This window comes from Garra rufa, chromosome 9 (genome assembly GCF_049309525.1).
Source record: "Garra rufa chromosome 9, GarRuf1.0, whole genome shotgun sequence".
NCBI classification, from domain to species: domain Eukaryota; kingdom Metazoa; phylum Chordata; class Actinopteri; order Cypriniformes; family Cyprinidae; genus Garra; species Garra rufa.
Window position 1 is genome coordinate 21,344,743 of NC_133369.1, and position 21,966 is coordinate 21,366,708.

At 39.8% G+C, this 21,966-nt stretch overlaps 1 long non-coding RNA gene across 1 annotated transcript in view; it reads left to right on the forward strand.

Moving 5' to 3' along the window:
* The window catches only part of LOC141342186 (uncharacterized), a 52,691-nt gene that overhangs the window by 25,463 nt on the left and 5,262 nt on the right, over positions 1–21,966 (forward strand). The window contains exon 2 of the long non-coding RNA XR_012356670.1: positions 16,115–16,261. This is a non-coding gene — a long non-coding RNA (uncharacterized lncRNA). The remainder of the gene's footprint in view (positions 1–16,114; positions 16,262–21,966) is intronic.

Here is a 21,966-nt window from a genome sequence, read left to right on the forward strand (position 1 = left end):
GACCCTGTTTGCCCCGACTACGATCTTGACAATAAAATGCTGCAAATGGATCCGCACGTCTCAGTCTGACTCCCTGTTACATAATTATTATAATTATTATTTTAATTTGTAGACTAAATAAATGAGTGCTCTTAAGACAGTTATTCATCTATTAATTTATTCATTCAGGCAATTTTATATTTTTAAAAATATTATTAAATAAAGCAAAGCCGTTTGAACAGCGCTCTTCAATTATTATTTTATTTTGGTACCATGATCCGCACTTACAAAACAGTCTTCTTTTTAGCGTTTATTTTACATTAATAACCAATAGGAGGTGTGGTGTTTTAGCAGCTAATCTATTGGTGATTAATATAAAATAAAGCTAAAAACTCTTGTTTTGTCAGTGTTGCATAGTCTCATATAGCCTACTATGAGAAATAAAGTTTAATAAATGCAATACAATGCATCCCACACCTAAACAGGTGGCCTGGTTGAATTTGGGGGCGGGGCCACAAATCCGTAGGTGCGTTCCATTCGACCGTAAGTGGACTGCGAAGTGGACTTCACAGGGTATTCCGCCATCTTAAGTGAGATTCCAAACCGAAGGGAGCGAACATGTTCAGTTCGAAGGGCACTGCGAACGGCATAGGGAATAAGGGAACATCAGTACTTCACTTCACAGGAAGTGGACGGGGAAAACTACCCAACTGTCATTGCGCACCGCGTCACCAGTTCGAAGTAATGATGGAGAAGAGCCGTTTAAGTTTTTTTAAGGCTCTGAAATGAAGCGGTTGCAATAAATGTTGTTATTATTATACAAATTAGAGTGTTTATGAATGGTTATGGCGATTCATGTTACATTTGCATATTGTATTTTATGAATGAAAGTAAAACTGGCGAGGTGAAGCTCTGTCTTGTTATTTAATGTTACCACAGGATAGTTAAATCTAGTTAATAGTTAATAGTTAATAGTTAATAGGCTGTGTGTGGGGGGAAAAAAAAGTGCGTGAGATAAGACCACAAAAATCTGTTAATGTGTTAACGGTCTAAACATATACATTTGGACTATACGTTTATATGTATTTTATATTTATTTAAATTTGAAAGTAAAATAAATTACAATATTTATTTATGTTAAATCAATCTGCGTGACCCTGCCGTTGATTTGCTTTGATGATGTTCCAGGGCATTCCAAATGAGCGATTATTGTCAGCGAAGTCCACTTCAACGGATATACCGTGCTAAGGGAGTAGGGAGCAGTGAACACTGCGTAGGGACCCTGTCGATCGGAACGCACCTCGTGAGTACAGTTTACAAACCATAGGAAGGGATTGCGAAATCGTGTGCACGGATTATGAATTTGTGGGTACGGATTCAAAATCCGAGGGTACGGTTTACAAAATCTGAGCGCACGGATTGGAAATTCGTGGGTACAGGTTGTTAATCCGTGGGCACGACATGTTAAACTGAGGGAACAGTTTAAGAATTCGTGAGTACTGTTTATAAATTGAGGGAACGAATTGCAAAACCGTCCCCACGGATTAATTTTTTTTTTTTCTACAGGTGACGTAAGGGGCTCCGTAGAATCCTATTAGACCAATAGCATTGCATTCAAAAATGACCAACTAGTTTCGGTATTTGTCCTATTTAAAACTTGACTCTTCTGCAGTTATATTGTGTACTAAGACCGGCGGAAAATGCGATTTTCTAGGCCGATAAGATTAGGAACTACACTCCTATTCCGGCGTAATAGTCAAGGAAGTTTGCTGCCGTAACATGGCCGAAGCAGGCGCAGTAATATCACGCAGCACAACGTGACCAACTGCATGCACAGGGAGCGTTCCTCGTTGGAAGTTACCTAGCTGGGAACTAATTTCAGGCGCTGCGTGATATTACTGTGCCTGCTGCATCCATATTATGGCAGCAAACTTCCTTGTCTATTACACCAGAATGGGAGTGTAGTTCCTAATCTTATCGGCCTAGAAAATCGCATCTTTACATTTTCCGCCAATTTTAGTACACGATATAACTTCAGAAGAGTCAAGTTTTAAATAGGACAAATACTGAAACTCATTGGTTATTTTTGAACGCGATGCTATTGGTCTAATATGATTCAATGATCTATGCTAAGCTATGCTAAAAGTGATATCGCCAGAACAGGAGAATGGCTGAATGGATTTCAAAATGGTAAAACTCAATTTATTAACCTGGGGGGAGTTGGAGAATGAGCCTATTTCCAAAAAAAGTGGAGTGTTCCTTTAAAGTTACTTTAATTCAACCAGCAAGTTATTTTTTTTTTATTAGAAATGACACAGACGTCTCCCAGAAGATAATAAGACGATGTACAAGAGGCATCATTGTTGAAAAAATTATTACTCATCTTTTATTTACATTTGAACAAAAAGTGGCATGTCCAAAATTTTTCATACCCTTCTCAATGATCAATAGAAAAGCCTTTATTGGCTATTACAGCAATCAAACGCTTCCTATAATTGCTGACCAGCTTTTTGCATGTCTCCACTGGTATTTTTGCCCATTCATCTTTAGCGATGAGCTCCAACTCTTTCAGGTTGGAGGGTCTCCTAGCCATCATCCTGATCTTTAGCTCCCTCCACAGATTCTCAAATGGATTTAAATCAGGACTTTGGCTGGGCCACTGCAAAACGTTAATGTTTTTGTCTGCTAACCATTTCTTCACCACTTTTGCCGTTGTCGTGCTGAAATGTCCACTGGTGCCCAAGGCCAAGTTTCTCTGCAGACTGCCTGATGTTGTTGTTGAGAATTTTGATGTATTGCTCCTTTTTCATGGTGCCGTTTACTGTGATTAGGTTCCCTGGTCCACCGGCTAAAAAAAACAAAAAAAAACAAAAAAAAAAAAAAACATTAGGTTCCCATCACCATGTTTGACAGTGGGGATGGTGTTCTTAGAGTTGAAAGCTTCTCCTTTTTTACGCCAAATGAAGGCTACATCATTGTGGCCAAACAATTCAATTTTTGTTTTATCTGACCATAAAACAGAAGACCAGTAGTCTTCTTCTTTGTCCAGATGAGCATTTGCAAAGGCCAAGCGGGCTTTTGTGTGCCTTATCTGGAGAAGTGGTGTCCTCCTTGGTCTGCGCCCATGGAACCCAGCGATGTGCAGTGTCCATTGGACTGTCTGCCTTGAGATGTTGCCACCAGCAGAGCCCAGATTCATCAGGATGGCCTTGGTGGTGATCCTTGGATTCTTTTTTACCTCTCTCATTATCCTCTGAAATTTTTCACAGTGCGGAACGTCTTGTATTTTTTAATAATACTTTGCACTGTAGCCACTGGAACTTCAAAACATTTAGATATGGTCTTATAGCCCTTTCCTGACTTGTGAGCAGCCACAATGCGCAGCTGCAGGTCCTCAGTGAGCTCCATGACTGTCCACACACCAACATCAGAGAGCTTCTGTTTTTCACCTGTTGAGTTGATTAAAACAGCTGTTCCCAATGAATCAGGGTAATTAGGATGCCTTATAACAGCTTGGACTATTTGGAATGGTATAGAACTTTGGATTTTCCCATAGACTGTGACAGTTTGCAAAGGGTATGAATAATTTTGGACATGCCACTTTTTATTTATTTATTTTTTATTTTTTGGTGAACTCTTTAAAACTCTTAAATATAAGCGTTGCTCAAACTGTTAATATCAGACTGAAATGATCAGGGACATTGTTAAAAATAAACTTTAGCCAAGTGTGATTCTTCAGAAGGATATGCGGAGTGGCAAGTGCCACAGTCAAAAGTACAAGGTTTGACAGACATTCCCTCATTAAACTCTTATCAGATTGTCTGGTGTTTGGAATAACAGTCTCTATCCTACTTCCTCCTGTTACATCACCCTGACTGGACAGACATTTGTGAACACTGCGGCGCTGGCACGTGGGTAGCCATGTGTTCCAATGGATTTGCATGTGTTCGAATCATCTGTCTGACATCAAAAAGTTGTGAAAATACAGAGCCATTTTCTCAGCTTTCAATAAATGCCTTTTCACTGACAAAGAAGTTCTGTGTTCTAAAAGTTGCGGTATGTTTTCATAGTGAACTCTTTCATCTCACAAGATCAAGAAAAATGTGATTCCTCATGATAGGAGCATTTTAAATAACAAGACACCTAAAAGTACATCCCAACATATCGAAGAAATCCACAAATGACATTAGCACACAGCACACCTTAATCTCCATCGACTAGACAAGACATCTTACTAACTATCATGTCAACTTCAACACATTCATCTCAGTGCAGTGCAACCTACTCTCTGAATTCTAATCCCTCTTCAATCCTCCTTAATTCCTTTTTCTATTTAGTAGACGAGGACATTAAAAACTACTTTACAGAAATACATTTGGTCATAATCAGTTAATGCAGTACAACAGTTGCATTCTTACATGGTGCTGTATTGCTGTCAGCACTTTCGACTTCATTTTACTTTTGAATTGGAATTTAATGAGCATGCTTTACTCAGAAAGCATCTGCTAGGAAGAACTAAACTTAATTCTGACAAAATCCTTGATTAAGCCAGTCAGACCGAGCTTATACTAATAGTCAAATAAAACCACACAAGGAACAGTCTGAAATTATATGTGCAATGAACAAAGTAGCTACAATATAAAACATTCAGCAGTCGTGATCTCTTGTGCATCTTTTGAGTCCTGAGGGGAGCAAAGACACTCAAGGGCAACTGAGACAAGAGGATTTCACGCAGTGAGTTGAAAAATGTTAGCACCCTCATTTTTCCTTCAGGAAACTTTTCAGTACTGCAGGACCTGGGCCTTTCTATCTGGTTCTATTTCATTGACATTCAGACTGAGCTGACAGATGGTTCATCAGAGCAACTGCTCAGTTTTGCTGTGTCTCAATAATTATAGTTCTTTCATTTTCGCCTAATAAAAATGTGAGTATAGTGAAATTGCAGCTTGTGAGGCAGCTGGCCTGACCTTGGAAGTCCTTATCATGCTAGAATTTTTATTAACAAGAATATCCTAGATTCTCTAAGGTCACAAATGTGAGACATTACCTGTGGTTCTGTTCAACTCAACTCAAATCAAATCAAATCAAATCAAATCAAAAAGAGCAAAGATAAGGCTTCACCCTTGCTGGAAAAGTTCTACAGAGTCTCCAGACAAATATGTCCTTGATTGGTTCTACAATACATGAAATTCATAAAATTGTTCATTTATTCACTGTATACCAAATCCAAAAAGCAACTTTATTTATTATTAATGCCAAAACAGTGTAGAAACAATTTTCACTCAGAAATGATTACATTTCTCAAATGATTACAAAGAAATGGAAGAGAACAGACTAAAATAGTATTTTCTTGTAAAATATATTCCAATAAACTAATTTTTTTTATTTACAACTTCAGTTATTTGGAATTATTTTCATTTCAGTTTATATCATACTTAAAATGTTTTCAGATTTGTAAATAAATAAAAAACTGCTTTAAAAAAATACTTTCTACTCATTTGAGGACTCAAATATAACAAACAATCCCATAATTTTATGTTAGAGCTTTAATTTCTACACACTTGAATTAAGTACAAATGCAAATTAGAAATTGCTGTGTAAGTTTATGCTAAGTAAATTTTAATGTACTGTACAGTTGAGGTCAAAAGTTTACACCCCCTTTTTAGAATCTGCAAAATGTTTATTATTTTACCAAAATAAGTGGGATCATACAAAATGCATGTTATTGTTTATTTTGTACTGACCTGAATATGATATTTCACATAAAATATGTTTACATATAGTCCACAAGATAAACTAATAGTTGAATTTATAAAAATGACCCTGTTCAAAAGTTTTCAACCCCTTGATTCTTAAAACTGTGTTCTTACCTGAATAATCCACAGCTGTGTTTTTTTGTTTAGTGATAGTTGTTCATGAGTTCCTTGCTTGTCCTGAACAGTTAAACTGCCTGCTGTTCTTTAGAAAAATCCATCAGGTCCCACAAATTCTTTGGTTTTCCAGCATTTTTGTGTATTTGAACCCTTTCCATCAATGACTGTACAGTATGAGTTTGAGATCCATCTTTTCACACGGAAGACAACTCAGGGACTCATATGCAACTATTACGGTTCAAACACTCACTAATGCTTCAGAAAGACAAAAAAGAAAAAACATACATTAAGAATTTGAAGATCAGGGTAAATTTAACTTATTTTGTCTTCTGGGAAACATGTCTTCATAACCATCTTCTGTAGCTTCTGAAGGGCAGTACCAAATGAAAAAATATTATATTTAGGCAAAATAAGAACAATGTACACATTTTTATTCTGCTTAAAAGTTTTCACCCCCCTGACTTTTAAAGTATATTTTTTCTCTTGTGAACTATATGTAAACATCTTTTATGTGACATATCTTATTCAGGTCAGTACTAAATAATAATAAAAAAATAACATGGATTTTGTATAATCCCTCTTATTTTGGTAAAATAATTCACATTTTGAAAAGGGAGATTCTGAAAGGGAGATGTAAACTTTTGACCTCAACTGTATTTAAAGACAAACATACAATCACTGAAGTACTGCATATTATATTCTGCATTTACCTCATTCTGTGTTGTTCACTTTAATTAATCTACAGTTATTGATAGGTTGGAGATAAAATTGTTCTAGGATGTTTTAGGTTGACAGTTGTATACAGTATGTCCTTGATTGGTTCAAAAAGCTCTGAGAGCATCAGTGAAGAGCAACGGCCTAGTATGAAGTTGTCAATCATCCAATGGGGTGCAACTGGCTCGGTGCTATCTGCAAGTCAAATCTGCTCCCATACTGTTACTTCCAACCCCTCCACAATTCATAAAACATCAATTCTGCAGCCAGCTCCACATGGAAAATCACTCTCCTAGTAGGATCTAAAACTTGTGAAGATGTGTCTCTTTAACTTAGCTGAAGCAATTATTCTGTCAAGTACTGCAATTGTTTGACAAATAGCTAGCATGTTTTAAACTATTTAGCAATCATAAACATCTTAATCTTAATTCAAATTCGGTCTGTTATCTCTTTGTTTATGATGTTAGAGCAAAGGAAGTCTGTCAGTAAAGACGCCTGAGCCAGAAACAGATGTGAGCATTATTGTGCTAAGTTAAAACTGATTGTAAACAACAAAACATATCAACAAGTGTGTTTTGTCACCTTCAGCTCTCTGTTAAGATATATGGAATTAAATTACGTGCTCTGCACATGTATTGTGTTCACTTCCTGCTCGGCCTATAGCTGAAGAAAATGAGTTGACCCTGGAGAGCAGTTTGGTGGACCAAATCTAAAATCCCCTCATCTCTCAATGTCAAAATTAAATTTCATCCTCTATGAGCTCCTCAAAGCGGATCTTCTTCATTTGACTAAACAGCATTGGCATTTTCCAGCATCTGCAATTATTTGCTATTTAAATGCAGTTTTCGGTAACATCATTGTTTGGTTCTAGGAAGATTATAGACAGATTATTGTCTTGTTTAAGTGAGTTAAAACAATTATGGTATTTTGAATCTATTCGTCTCCAGCTCCCACTCTCTGTCTCTGACAGGCCTGAGGAATCCTGGGACACATAAATGATAATAAAGGAGTGTTTTTGGAGGACATGAGGGCAGAAAGGGTCAGTGCTATTCTGCCTCTGGGTCTCTGAGACGTCTGCGGTCTGGCTCCCACTGACATCAGCTATTCCTGAGCTGATACGGGCAGAGCAGTCTTCCTGCCAATTTAAGGACTGCAAAATAGTACTCATTCTCCAAAAGAATTGAAAAGATACAGTAATAATGTCTTTTAGACCAGATAGTCCTGCCCCAAACTAGGAAAGGGAATCATGCAGAATATAACAATTCTGAATCCTTAACAGATACATTATGACTCTTTTCAATTTGAGGAATAAATAAATTAGATACTTGGAAAACAATTGCATTTCTTTTGCAAAATGCTGGGATCATTTCATCAAGTCTAAAAAATGTGTACATTTGCCTAATTCCTTTATTTTTATAAAATACCACAAAAAAACTTCACTACACATAATCAAATGAACAACCAGTCGGCTCATCTGCGTCTTTCCCTCAGGAATCAGACTTCACTGGTAACCTACTCATAGTAGTCATTCACTCAAGCATCGATTTCACCTGTGTTATATAGGCTATTTTTGATTTACATAAATGAACTGACTCATAGTTCATTCATAGTTGTCACGGTTAACAAGGATGAGGTCTGGGTCCAGATGCAGGTAGGTATCTTTAATATAATAAAACAAACAAAACAAAACCAAAAGGCCAACACGGCAAACTAAACATAAACAAAAACTGAACAAAGCATGAAACAAGATCAAAAGCCAGGGATTCAGAGACACAGAAATAAACCAGAGAACACACACGAAGACAGAAGACAATGCAGCCATGAAGCAGGAGTGAAAGGTGAGAGTTTTTAAAGACCAGATAATAGTGAGCAGATGTGAGTAAATCAGTGCTAATGACAAAGACAGGTGAATGCAATCAGGAAGTGTAGTGTAGAAACAGCGACCTCAGGAGGCTGAAGGGAGACCCACAGCCCCGATCATGACAGTACCCCCTCCCTACGGAACGGCTCCCAGACGTTCCCAAAGTCTGGAGGGAGGAGGCACGGAGGAAGGCAACTCAGGGGGAGGGATGGCGGGCCAGGCCCGTGCAGCGCAGTCACCGCCGCGTCAGGAACAGAGAGCGCGGTTGCCTCCGCGTCCGGAACAGAGAACGCAGTCGGCTCTGCGTCAGGGACAGAGAGAGCAGTCACGGACGCGCCAGGCCCGTGCAGCGCAGTCACCGCCGCGTCAGGAACAGAGAGCGCGATAGCCTCCGCGTCCGGAACAGAGAGAGCGGTCACCGTCGCGTCCGGAACAGAGAGAGCGGTCACCGCCGCGTCAGGAACAGAGAGAGCGGTCACCGCCGCGTCTGGAACAGAGAGCGCGGTCACCGCCGCGTCAGGAACAGAGAGCGCGGTCACCGCCGCGTCCGGAACAGAGAGCGCGGTCACCGCCGCGTCTGGAACAGAGAGAGCGGTCACCGCCGCGTCCGGAACAGAGAGCGCGGTCACCGCCGCGTCAGGAACAGAGAGCGCGGTCACCGCCGCGTCCGGAACAGAGAGCGCGGTCACCGCCGTGTCAGGAACAGAGAGCGCGGTCACCGCCGCGTCCGGAACAGAGAGCGCGGTCACCGCCGTGTCAGGAACAGAGAGCGCGGTCACCGCCGCGTCCGGAACAGAGAGCGCGGTCACCGCCGCGTCCGGAACAGAGAGCGCGGTCACCGCCGCGTCAGGAACAGAGAGCGCGGTCACCGCCGCGTCCGGAACAGAGAGCGCGGTCACCGCCGTGTCAGGAACAGAGAGCGCGGTCACCGCCGCGTCCGGAACAGAGAGCGCGGTCACCGCCATGTCAGGAACAGAGAGCGCGGTCACCGCCGCGTCCGGAACAGAGAGAGCGGTCACCGCCGCGTCCGGAACAGAGAGCGCGGTCACCGCCGCGTCAGGAACAGAGAGCGCGGTCACCGCCGCGTCCGGAACAGAGAGCGCGGTCACCGCCGCGTCCGGAACAGAGAGAGCGGTCACCGCCGCGTCCGGAACAGAGAGAGCGGTCACCGCCGCGTCCGGAACAGAGAGTGCGGTCACCGCCGCGTCCGGAACAGAGAAAGCGGTCACCGCCGCGTCCGGAACAGAGAGAGCGGTCACCGCCGCGTCCGGAACAGAGAGTGCGGTCACCGCCGCGTCCGGAACAGAGAGTGCGGTCACCGCCGCGTCCGGAACAGAGAGTGCGGTCACCGCCGCGTCCGGAACAGAGAGAGCGGTCACCGCAGCGTCAGGAACCAAGATAACGGTCGCCGCCGCATCAGGAACAGAGACAGCGGTCGCCGCCGCATCAGGAACCAAGATAGCGGTCGCCGCCGCATCGGGAACAGAGACGGTGGTTGCTTCCACGTCAGGAACAGAGAGTGCAGTCGTCTCTGCGTCAGGAACAGAGAGCGCAGTGTCCTCCGCGTCAAGAACAGAGAGCGCAGCCGCCTCTGCGTCAGGAACAGAAAGCGCAGTCGTCTCTGCGTCAGGAACAGAGAAAGTGGAAGCCGCCGCCTTCTCACGAAACTCCGTCTCCACCCGCACTGCAAAGAAGGGGCGCCTTCGCATATCCTCGGCGACACGGGCATCCATCGCCAGGCAGGCGTAGATATACTCAAAGCGCGCTGCCGACGCCGCCTCAAAAGACATCCCGTCCGTCATTGGAGCAGAGCGAATGGTCGCCGCCTCAAAAAAAAAATTCCCGCTGGACCCATCTTGGGAGTCTGCATTCTGTCACGTGTGAGATAGAGGAGGTCTGGGTCCAAGTGCGGGGAATAGAATTTATTAAATAAACACAAATAAACAAACGAATAACAAACCAAAAGGCCAACATGGCAAACTAAACATAAACAAAAACTGAACAAAGCATGAAACAAGATCAAAAGCCAGGGATTCAGAGACACAGAAATAAACCAGAGAACACACACGAAGACAGAAGACAATGCAGCCATGAAGCAGGAGTGAAAGGTGAGAGTTTTTAAAGACCAGATAATAGTGAGCAGATGTGAGTGAATCAGTGCTAATGACAAAGACAGGTGAATGCAATCAGGAAGTGTAGTGTAGAAACAGCGACCTCAGGAGGCTGAAGGGAGACCCACAGCCCCGATCATGACAATAGTTCATAGTCATTCACTTGTGAATTGAACCATCTCACAAGTGTTTGCTCAAGAATCGGACTTCAGTAGTCATGCTGTATGCTTCACAAAAAAGAACCATCTCACAAGAGTCATTCACTCAACAATCAGACTTCACTGGCCATGCTGTATGCTTCACGAAAAAGAACCGTCTCACAAGTGTTTGCTCGAGAATCGGTCTTCATTAGTCACACTGTATGCTTTACAAAAAAGATCAGACTCATAAGAGTCATTCACTTGACAATCAGACTTCACTAGCCATGCTGTATGCTTCATTAAAAAGAACCAGCTCATAACTGTTTGCTCGAGAATTGGACTTCATTTCTCTTGCTATATGCTTCACAAAAAAGAACCGACTCATAGGAGTCATTCACTCGAGCATCGACTTCACTTGCGGTGTATAAGACTATTTTTGATTTACAGAAATGAACTGACTCATAAGAGTCATTCACTTGAGAATTGAACCATCTCACAAGTGTTTGCTCAAGAATCGGACTTCAGTATTCATGAATCGGACTTCAGTCATTCACTCAACAATCGGACTTCACTGGCCATGCTGTATGCTTCACGAAAAAGAACCTTCTCACAAGTGAACTGACTCATAAGAGTCATCCACTTGAGAATTGAACCATCTCACAAGTGTTTGCTCAAGAATTGGACTTCAGTAGTCATGCTGTATGCTTCACAAAAAAGAACCATCTCACAAGAGTCATTCACTCAACAATCAGACTTCAGTGTCCATGCTGTATGCTTCACGAAAAAGAACATTCTCACAAGTGATTGCTCGAGAATCGGTCTTCATTAGTCACGCTGTATGCTTCACAAAAAAGATCAGACTCATAAGAGTCATTCACTCGACAATTCGACTTCACTGGCCATGCTGTACTCTTCACGAAAAAGAACCAGCTCATACAGTAACTGTTTGCTCAAGAATCTGACTTTATTACTCTCTCTATATGCTTCACAAAAAAGTCTAACTCATAAGAGTCATTTACTCAAGCATCACCTTCACTTGTGGTGTATAGGCTGTTTTCAATTCACAGAAAGGAACTGATTCATAACACATCTAACAAGTGTTTGCTCAAGGATGGGACTTCAGTAGTCATGCTGTATGCTTCATAAAAAAAGAGTCATTCATTTGAGAATCAAGCTTCAACTGGCCAGTACAGTTTCAATTCATAAAAAAAGAACCATATCACAAGAGTCATTCACCTGACAATTGGACTTCACTGGCCATGCTGTATCCTCCACGAAAAAGAACCGTCTCACAAGCGTTTGCTCGAGAATCAGTCTTCATTAGTCACGCTGTTTGCTTCACAAAAAAGATCAGACTCATAACCAAAACAGCACATTCCAAATCATAAACATCTATTTGACATCTGACGGGAAACGTCCTATAGACGTATTGCAAATGAGCAAACACTGTAAAACATCTTCCAGATGTAAATGCAAAGTCAAATAGACGTCTCTGTGATGTATGTGTGCTATCAGGGAAGAGTCATTCACTCGACAATCAGACTTCACTGGCCATGCTGTGTTCTTCACAAAAAAGAACAAGCTCATAACTGTTTGCTCAAAAATTGGACTTCATTTCTCTTGCTATATGCTTCACAAAAAAGAACTGACTCATAAGAGTCATTCACTCGAGTATCGCCTTCACTTGCGCTGTAGGCTGTTTTTGATTCACAGAAAGGAACAGACTCATAAGAGTCATTCACTCAAGAATTGGACTTTACTGGCCATGCTGTACAGTTTCAATTCATTACAAAAGAACCAGCTCCCTGCTGAAAAAAACAGCATATGCTGGTTAGGTATTTTTTGGTGCTGGGATGCTGGTTTTAGCTGGTTTATGCTGGTCCTTTGCTGGTTTAGGCTGGTCCTTTGCTGGTTTATGCTGGCCCTTTGCTGGTTTATGCTGGTCCATAAGCATAAGACTCATTCACTCAAAAATCAGAAATCACTGGTTGTGCTTTACCTTTTACAGACAGAGAGGCTTTATTCAAAAACCTAGGCAGCTAACTTGATGCCTCGCTGCCTTATCAGGCAATGACTTTGCAGGCAGCATTTGCACATGAAGGCACCTCACAAAACATTGATGATCTACAAAATAGAACAAGCTTTGATAATAACTAAGCAAATATTTAATTATTAGAATACTGATTTCTCACTAGAAATAAGATCAAAAGTGCAAAAAGTTGGTCAGAAACACATTTACGCACAAACTGACCAAACAACCAGCACAAGCCATCTTTATTTATTTTTTTTAGCTCAACCATCATGGGGTGGAACACACAGGATAGTGGGATATCAAAGTCAGCAAAGGATACATTTATGCTGCCTTTAAAAATCGACCAGACGAAGGTATCTTAGGAGACAGGAAGTGAAGCTAACTTCGGATTTGAACGTGCCTTGACGCCTTCCTACCTTGAAATGTGATTCAAAAAATGATTCAGTTCCAGTTAAATAAATACAATTTCATATCATCACAGAGCCACAGTGTTTACACTTGTCAGAGAAATGGCTTACTCCATTGCTTCTGATTAAACCAGGATAGAAAGTATTTTAACATCCAAATAATTACACGCTTCACCTTTAATCATACACATAACATAAATCTGCAAATTTAACTGAATTCTCATCAAAGCCTTCTGGACATGCTGCCAAGTCAAGTAACGCAGTTCAAGAAGATATCTGAAGTTATTTCAGTGATTAATCAAACAATCCTCCATATGCTACCTCCCGCGCATGGCGAGTGTCTATAAAAAAAAACAGCAACCTTCTGTTTCCCTCTCCAACTGAAACCCCATCACATGATTTACCTACAAATTACACAAAAATCGTACTTGAATCTTATCAATATTCAGCTGCATTCGCATACGCGAGACCGTGTATTTAATAATCGCGTAATGAGTCCTTTGCATAATGAGCGTTTGTACAGCAGAGGGAGGTCAGTGGATGGAGACGGCAGGCAAGAGTGTGTGTGAGGATAGCGAGCGCCTGTGGGCCCGGCTGGGGCCTTGAGGTGACATGGTGTTAATGAAATCAAAGCAGTAGGATGGATAGAGCTATTAATAAGGGTGTTAGAGGTCTGATGATCCGTAACACACCAGGAGCCTCTCCCACTCCTCCACCACTGCCGAACCGGTGCGCCTATGGGCCTGCGCATCAGAGGCTGTCTCTGTTTACTGCCCAGAGCTGCACTACAGAAGACTAATTAGGCTGTCAGGGGACGCCAGCCCTCCCTTCCTCACTCTTGTGACAGCAATTAAAGGCAGAACAGGACGGCGGGGATAGCTTCCCTGCTCCCACAGGTGACAGCTACGATGACACCTCACTGTTCCTCAGGTGCGTTCTGCTGCTGACAGATAAACCAGACGCAGCAGGACGGAAGGGTGCAAACGCAGAGTGACATCTGTGAGGCTTTTTGTAGAGGCGGCTATTTGTAGAAACAGCCTCGCAATATGGCTCCTGGCTCGCCGTAATAACTGACACGCTCAACCCCACGCGAACGCCGAGCAGAAAACAGAGGTGCAATCTGACGAGACAATCTGGACAATCTCTTTCAATCTGCCCGAACTGCTCAACCTAATCACATTCAGATATGCCAAACATTCCCGGCTTGTTTTCGGGTGCTCCCGGTTGGCAGGCACTTCATGTACGCTTCTATCTAACTATACTTATCTTGTAGCGATACTTCACCGGAGTCTTATTCCGCACAGCGTACATCTGCATGACAATGGGGCGCTGTCTGATTGATGCAATTTACATGGCATCCCTGACCCGAAGCGGCACGCGTATTCATATTCTCTTTCGTCCTTGACAAAATGCTGGGGAGAGAAGGAGCTGGAACATTTGAAGATTGAGTGAGTTAGTGTTCCCTTCAACTCTGCGTATTCAGTGGCAAAGTAATCCTATCAGCCACCGGTTGCTATATACACGGCTACACCCTGATAAGAGCCGCAACGACCCGCCGTTTCTTTGTTCTTCCTCGCCATCGTCCACTTTGCGGTGTTCAAAAGGAAATTGCCTCACAGAACACACTTTTCTGAATAAAATACAGTGTGGGTAGCCTGAACCAATAGCATAATGCTGTCGATGTGGCTATCACAAAAATCCATATATTTTATGAGAACCCATGCTGGCTTTAATGTCTCCATACCGGCGCTGCCATCCCACGTCCCGCTGTGGGCAGCAAGAGGCAGGTCATTTAATAGCCCAGAGAGGGTGTGGGAAAGAATGGACCCGCAGAGAACCTCAAACTGTGCTAAAAAACTGATCTATACTACCCGTGAAGAAATAAGTAATGGCATCTTTTCGGTAACTCTTGCTTTTGCTCTCCCTCTTTCCTGCTCATACAGTTTTCATTTTCAAAGTACTCTATTGGCATTACCATTCTCCATACAATAGCATTAAAAAAACTAAAATAAAAAACAATAAAATACAAATTTTAATAAATAAATACTAATTTAAAATATAAAATAAATATATTAAAATAATTAATAAAACTTTAATAAAAATGAAAATAAATACAAATAAAATGCAAAATTAATGTATTTAAATAATCTGGAACTGTGATTTAAGTGTTCAAATAGTTTGAAAATGGATTGCTTTTTTCCTACTTATCACAGTGAATCTGCTTTAAACAGTTTATATTGTGTAAGCATTTATAAAGGTGACTTAACTTGAGTGATTCTTCTCTTGAGCTCTTACACGGAACAAGCAGTAATACCCACGCACTGTGTGTGTGTACTAGTGTTTAAACATTATGAGGACCAAATGTCCCAACAAGTATAGTAATATCTGTAAATTTTGACTTTGTGAGGACTGTTTTTTAGGTCCTCATAAGGAAACAAGCTTATAAATCATACAGAATGAGGTGTTTTGAAAGTCTAAAAATGCAGAAAGTTTCATGTTTGGGGTAGGTTTAGGGTAAGGGGATAGAAAATGCAGTTTGTACAGTATAAAAACCATTACGCCTATTGAATGTCCCCATAATTATAGGAATACCAGTGTGTGTGTGTTAAGGAACATACTGTATGATTCAGTTTGAATGATTCATATAAGTGGACAGAGGATAAAAAGGTTTGTGGAGACCTCACTTTCTGACCTCATTTATGGTTGTCCTGCTTCATAAACCAAAATAACAAATGAATAAAGGTCCCTCTGCATCTCTGCCACAGTGGTGTGGCTGTAACTGGTGGAAATGTGTTTCCTATGAGTGGATTACAGGCTTCTGGTTGACCTTTACAGTTATAGGAATAGGATTAAAATAAATGATTAAAAGACACTGTAACTGGGCAGTCATCTGCACAATAAACAAACTGAATGCAACTCACTCTGCACAATCAAAAGACTAAGTATACAGTATGTATCTGCCATCGGTAGTTTATTAATATGTTTTTGTTTTTGCAGGAATCTTACAGATAAGGAGATGGATGAGGCGTTTGGGCCTCAAACACAGGAAATGCTCTGGAAAGGTTCAGAATGTTCCAGACCACAAGTCTTTGTGCCAACAACAACCGAGATCAGAAGAAAATATTGGTCAGTTTTTATATGTGGGTGAGTAATAACAGTAATCAGCAGACTTCTATGACATTTGCAGACTTCAAAGTTATGACCGCATAGGACAGAGCTAATGGTGGTCACTAAGATCAGTTTGAAGTGGCCATATCCATTGGCATAAAGTTATTAAAGCAATAAACCACAAGACACAGTGTGATGCACTGATTTTACCACGGTAAAGGGGTGTTGGCTTTTAGACTCTTAGATAAGTGGTTTTACAAATTGGCAATAATAATAAAAGCGACAATATTCAATAAATATTTAAAGGGGTCATTGGATGCAAAATTCACTTTTACATGTTGTTTGAACATAAATGTGTGTTGACAGTGTGTGTACACAACCACCCTATAATGATAAAAATCCACCCAGTGTTTTTTTTTTAATCCTTTTAAATAATAACCCCTTCTCAAATCAAGTCATTCTCAGATTCTTGGCTGTGTGATGTCACACAGACTAAGGCCGCTCCCATGATAGTTGATTGACATGGCCGTCTTACCTTAGACCCGCCCTGAGTGAGGTGTAAACTGTCTGCCATTGTTTCAACACCGGAGCAGGAATAGACAAGAATGTCTCCTAAGCAATTGAGGTGTTTTGTTGTAATAATGAACATAACATTTGTCATTTACTTCCGACATCTGAGCCCCTGAAGATGCAGAGGATTACTTTTGTTTTTGAAGGAAATGAGCCCCCCAGATCTGCCTAAATGCGTCCAGCTTTAACGAAAGAAGAAGTGAGTTTTTTGTTTTCTTTTTAGAAATCTTTGTTAATCGGTTTTACTAAAAGCGACTAAAGTTTACAGTCTCAGAGAGAACCGCACTTCACCCCACGGAAGAGAGGGGTGGGGTAAGCAGAGCTCATTAGCATTTAAAGGGACATGCAACAAAACGGATTACTGTGAACAGAGCTGTTTTTGACTAAGGAAAAAGGGTGTTGTTTTACACTACCATTGAGAAACTTTTCATTAAGACCCTAAAGAATCCTATCCACTTGTGGAAAATGGGCATCTGATGACCCTTTTAAATATAAAAAAATATTTAAAAAGTAAAACAAATAAAAAAATTAACAACATATACTACTGTTTAAAAGTTAGTAGATTAAGATAAGGATTTAAGATTTATTTTCAGATAAATAATATTTTTATTCAGAAGGATGCATTAAATTGGTCAAAAGTCACAGAAAAGACTTTGTTACAAAAAATATAAGCTTATGTCTAAATTCTATGGAAGCCATTTTCCGCTACTGAATAAACAATAAAACAAGGTAATTGCAGCTTTTTATCTCACAGTTCCCATTTTTTTCTGACAATTTTAAGTTTACATCTCGCAATTCTGACTTTTTTTCTCAGAATTGTGAGATATAAACTCACATTTCTGAAAACTCAAGTCAGAATTGTGTGATATAGAGTCAGTTATAAAGTAAGAGTTATAAAGTAAAAGTCTCTTGGTTTACAACTTTATAAAGATATAAACTCGCAAATCTGACTTTTTTCTCAGAATTGCATGATATTAACTTGCAACTGGGAGTTATAAAGTCAGAATTGCAAGACGCAATTCTGAGAACTATACTAGCAACTGCAACTGTGAGTTGTTAAGTCAGAATTGTGTCTGAATTTTTTACTTAAAAATGGATTTTATAACTTGCAATTGTGAGTTTATATAACACAATTATGACTATAACTTGCAATTGCGAGTTTATATCATTTCTCAGAATTGTGAGTTTATAACTTGCTTTCTGACTATAACTCGCAATTGCGAGTTTATATCATTTCTCAGAATTGTGAGTTTATAACTTGCTTTCTGACTATAACTTGCAATTGCGAGTTTATATCATTTCTCAGAATTGTGAGTTTATAACTTGCTTTCTGACTATAACTCGCAATTGCGCATTTATTTAGCACAATTCTGAGAAAAAAGTCAGAAATGTGAGATTAAAAGTCGCAATAACCTTTTTTATTCAGTGGTGGAAACAGGTTCCATAAAATTCTGTGAACTTTGTATTCATCGAAGAAACAGCATTATTACAGTTTTCATAAAAATAAAAAGCAGCGCACCACGTTTCTTAAGCACCAAATCAGCATATTAGAATTACTTCTGAGGGATGATGTTATACTAAATACTGGAGTAATTGATTGCTGTGAATTTAGGTTTGCTATCACTGAAACAAATTACATTTTAAAACATACTAAAATAGAAAAAACTATTTAAAATTATAATAATATTTTAGAACATTACTGTTTTTACTGTGTTTTTTAATCATATAAATGCTGCCTTGGTGAGCATAAGATTCTTCGTTAGAAACATTAAAACATTTTACCGACCGAATTTATAAAAATTAGGCATCAAAAAGTTCATTAGCCTAATTAAAAGTTGTTTGTGGTTGAAAAGCAATGTGGCAAATACTTTTTCAGATTAATCTAGAATTATTGCGCTCTCTTACAACATTGGAGCATACGGGTATATGTATATTTTTCCTGTGCGTCACACAGGACCTTCGTTTTAATTAACAATAAACATAAAGAAATTACCCACTAAATAAACATTTGGTTGGTTTACTCTTAATCAAAACAAAAATAAAAATTACTTTGGAACATCACATTTCCAAATTGCTACACTATCCCTTTATATATTCCTACTGACTTTTTGTCAAAATCATTTTACCTATTACACTCATTAGCACAAGGTTTGAAGCTTCCTCTTAGCATTGTACAATCTCAGTCATCTCCTTTTGCCATTAAAGTCAAGTGTTTCAATAAAACAGCACATCTACTAAGTACGACAGTCACTGTATCAGCCAGAATCTTCAAAAGCAAAATGTCAGCGTCCTCATTCTCTTTGCTCTCTGTTGGTGTTCTGATTAGTCCTCCATTAGTTTATGGGTCAAAACACTAGTGATAGCCACGATCTCTCTCCTTCTCTCAAAATCTTTTAATGCTTGGTGTGTGGCTGATTAGCAATTAGGTGATTAGACTTTAGGGGTGCGTTAATAAGGCCTTTGACTTTACTGCTCTATATCATTGTCGATGGCATTGAACTTACATTACAGGGACATCTCTGGGGCTACATAAAACTCTCCTCCATCACACTCCTCCATCACTGCATGACTACAAAGCACAAATAGCATTTCTGCACAATGTAACCGAAGATAGGCTTAAATTGCACGTAAAATATGGCATCAAAATGTGAATGTGATGGAAATACACACTTGTGGAGCAACAGATAGTCAACAGTTTTCGCAGACATGACAAAAAGCATTTGTATTGCTACATATGAGGGATTTACTAGTCATTTTTAAATGTATAATTTATTCAAATAAACTTTTGCAGTATAATTAACAAAAATATATTGGACCATGGACTACAAACCGGTAAAAGTAGCATGGGTAAATTTGTAGCAATAGCCAACAATGAACTGCCCTCCAAAGGCAAAGTGCAGTAACTACGCCAACACTGAAACTGAGAAAAATGCCTTTAAAGTTTTTACGCCAGCTAGTCAAACATGTTGACACTCTTATTTCTCTGAAACACTCTCATTTCTCTGGGACAAAATTGAACCAGGAGACTTTGCCACAAGACAAAACAGTTGTCACAAAGTCCATTTTAAGCCTTAACTCAATTTTGAACAAATGCGTAGTTACTGCGTTTTGCCTTTGGAGGGCAGAATACATTGTTTGGGTCAAAATTATTCATTTTTCTTTCATGCCAAAAAGGATATTTAATAAATATCATGTTGCATGAAGATATTTAGTGAATTTCCTGCTGTAAATATATCAAAACTTAATTTTTGATTAGTAATATGCATTGCTAAGAATCTCAATTTAAAAAAAATGGACCCTTATGACTGGTTTATACCCATACTGGTTTATGTTTATACCCATTAATGCCGCTCTCTGTGAACCTATTTATGTGTGAAAGACAATTTGAATGTTTTAATGTTTTAATTTTAACCTAATAAAAGCTTTGAACTTTTAATGGGCCTACCCGGATCTGTGGTTTACAAAGAAGAGAGCTAATGCATTGTGGGCGGAGAAATAAAATGTACATACAATGGCCTCCGCTGGATCCATTTAAGGAATCCTCAGTGTTGCTGGATAAAAATGTGTGCTGTTGTTCTGTCATTAACTTGTCCATCCCTCTCTTTAGCTGTCCTTGTTCTGCTAATGCTTTCAGCAGACCGTGACCCATCCAACCCTGCTATCCGAGCAAAAACAGTACTGCGCTCGAACTAAGCGCAACTCTTTATATCAGCACCATGGTGGGCGAGAGTTTATCGTATCATCACCTTTTCAAAAATTCTGACTGAATAATCAAGTATAAACCTATAACACAACTCCTGATGAGTGTGAGTTTAATGCACCAGCACTTGTTTCAGAATCAAACTGCGAACTCATCAGCTCCTGCCTAACCAATAAAAAGTTAATATGCCAGATAATGTAGCCAAGCTCTCATTATCAAAGCCGTTTAAAGCACATCCATGTTTAATGAAAATTTTATTGCTTAGAAGATGCTCTTTCATAGCGCAAGGCTCTTTTAATCATTGTATCAACTTTGTATCAGATTTTTCTGCTAAAATTGCTTTGGAGAAGCAGAAATAGATGCAAGACTAGTAATCCCAGTTTACAAAACATGTTATTGCAATGTTTCTATTAAAGGGGCAGTTCACCTAAAAAGGCAAATTCTGTGATTCTTTGTTCATCTTCGGAACTCAAATAAAGATATTTTTGATGAAATCCGAGAGCTTTCTGACCCCGCAGCAATGCAACTAATACGTTCAAGGCCCAGAAAGCTAGTAAGGACATCCTTAAAATAGTCCATCAGTGGATCAACCTTAATGCTATGAAGCTTCGCCAATACTTTCTGTATGCAAAGACACCAACTTTATTCAACAATCTCTTCTCTTCCATGTAAAAAAATAAATGCTCTGGGTGAGCTGGACTCTATTTATAAACCTCAAGCTTTAGATGGAGTTTCTTTCAGGTGCGTCTGGGTTGGAAAGAGCCTGTGCAGACAGGCAGGGTGCCAGGTTCACCTGCTCCCTGCGCCTCTGCAGCAGCTGCCAGATGGGCTGTTGGTAGAATGTAGTTCTACAAGCAGGAGATCTGTAATCCGTGGAGACTGACAGTGGTTGATTGTGAATGACTAGAAGCATGACAGAAGAGGAATGTAGGAGATACTCATTCAAGCGGAAGCTAAGAAAATATGCTATTCCAGGACCTCTCGAGAGACTTTTTGGCATTTGATTAAGCGAAAAGGTGGAATATTGAGGCAGTGTAGTTTGACACTGAACAGCCAGGACATGTAATAATGTTGGTGGTAACAACAGTTGCACTTTATGCTGATTAGATACCACTGTTTCAAAATTAAACCCATGGTGCCTCAGCCTGTTACTCACCAGGATACTAATTAACAAATTTTTTCATCGTTTATTCGTTCTTCACTTGGCAGACCACGGTCAACCCTATTCTCTGATTCTGAACGGTGAATTCACCTCCTGCACATACACATACACACACACACACACACACATACATATATATATATATATATATATATATATATATATATATATATATATATATATATATATATATATATATATATATATATATATATATATATATATATATATATATATAATATATATATATATATATATATTATATATATATATATATATATATATATATATATATATATATATATATAT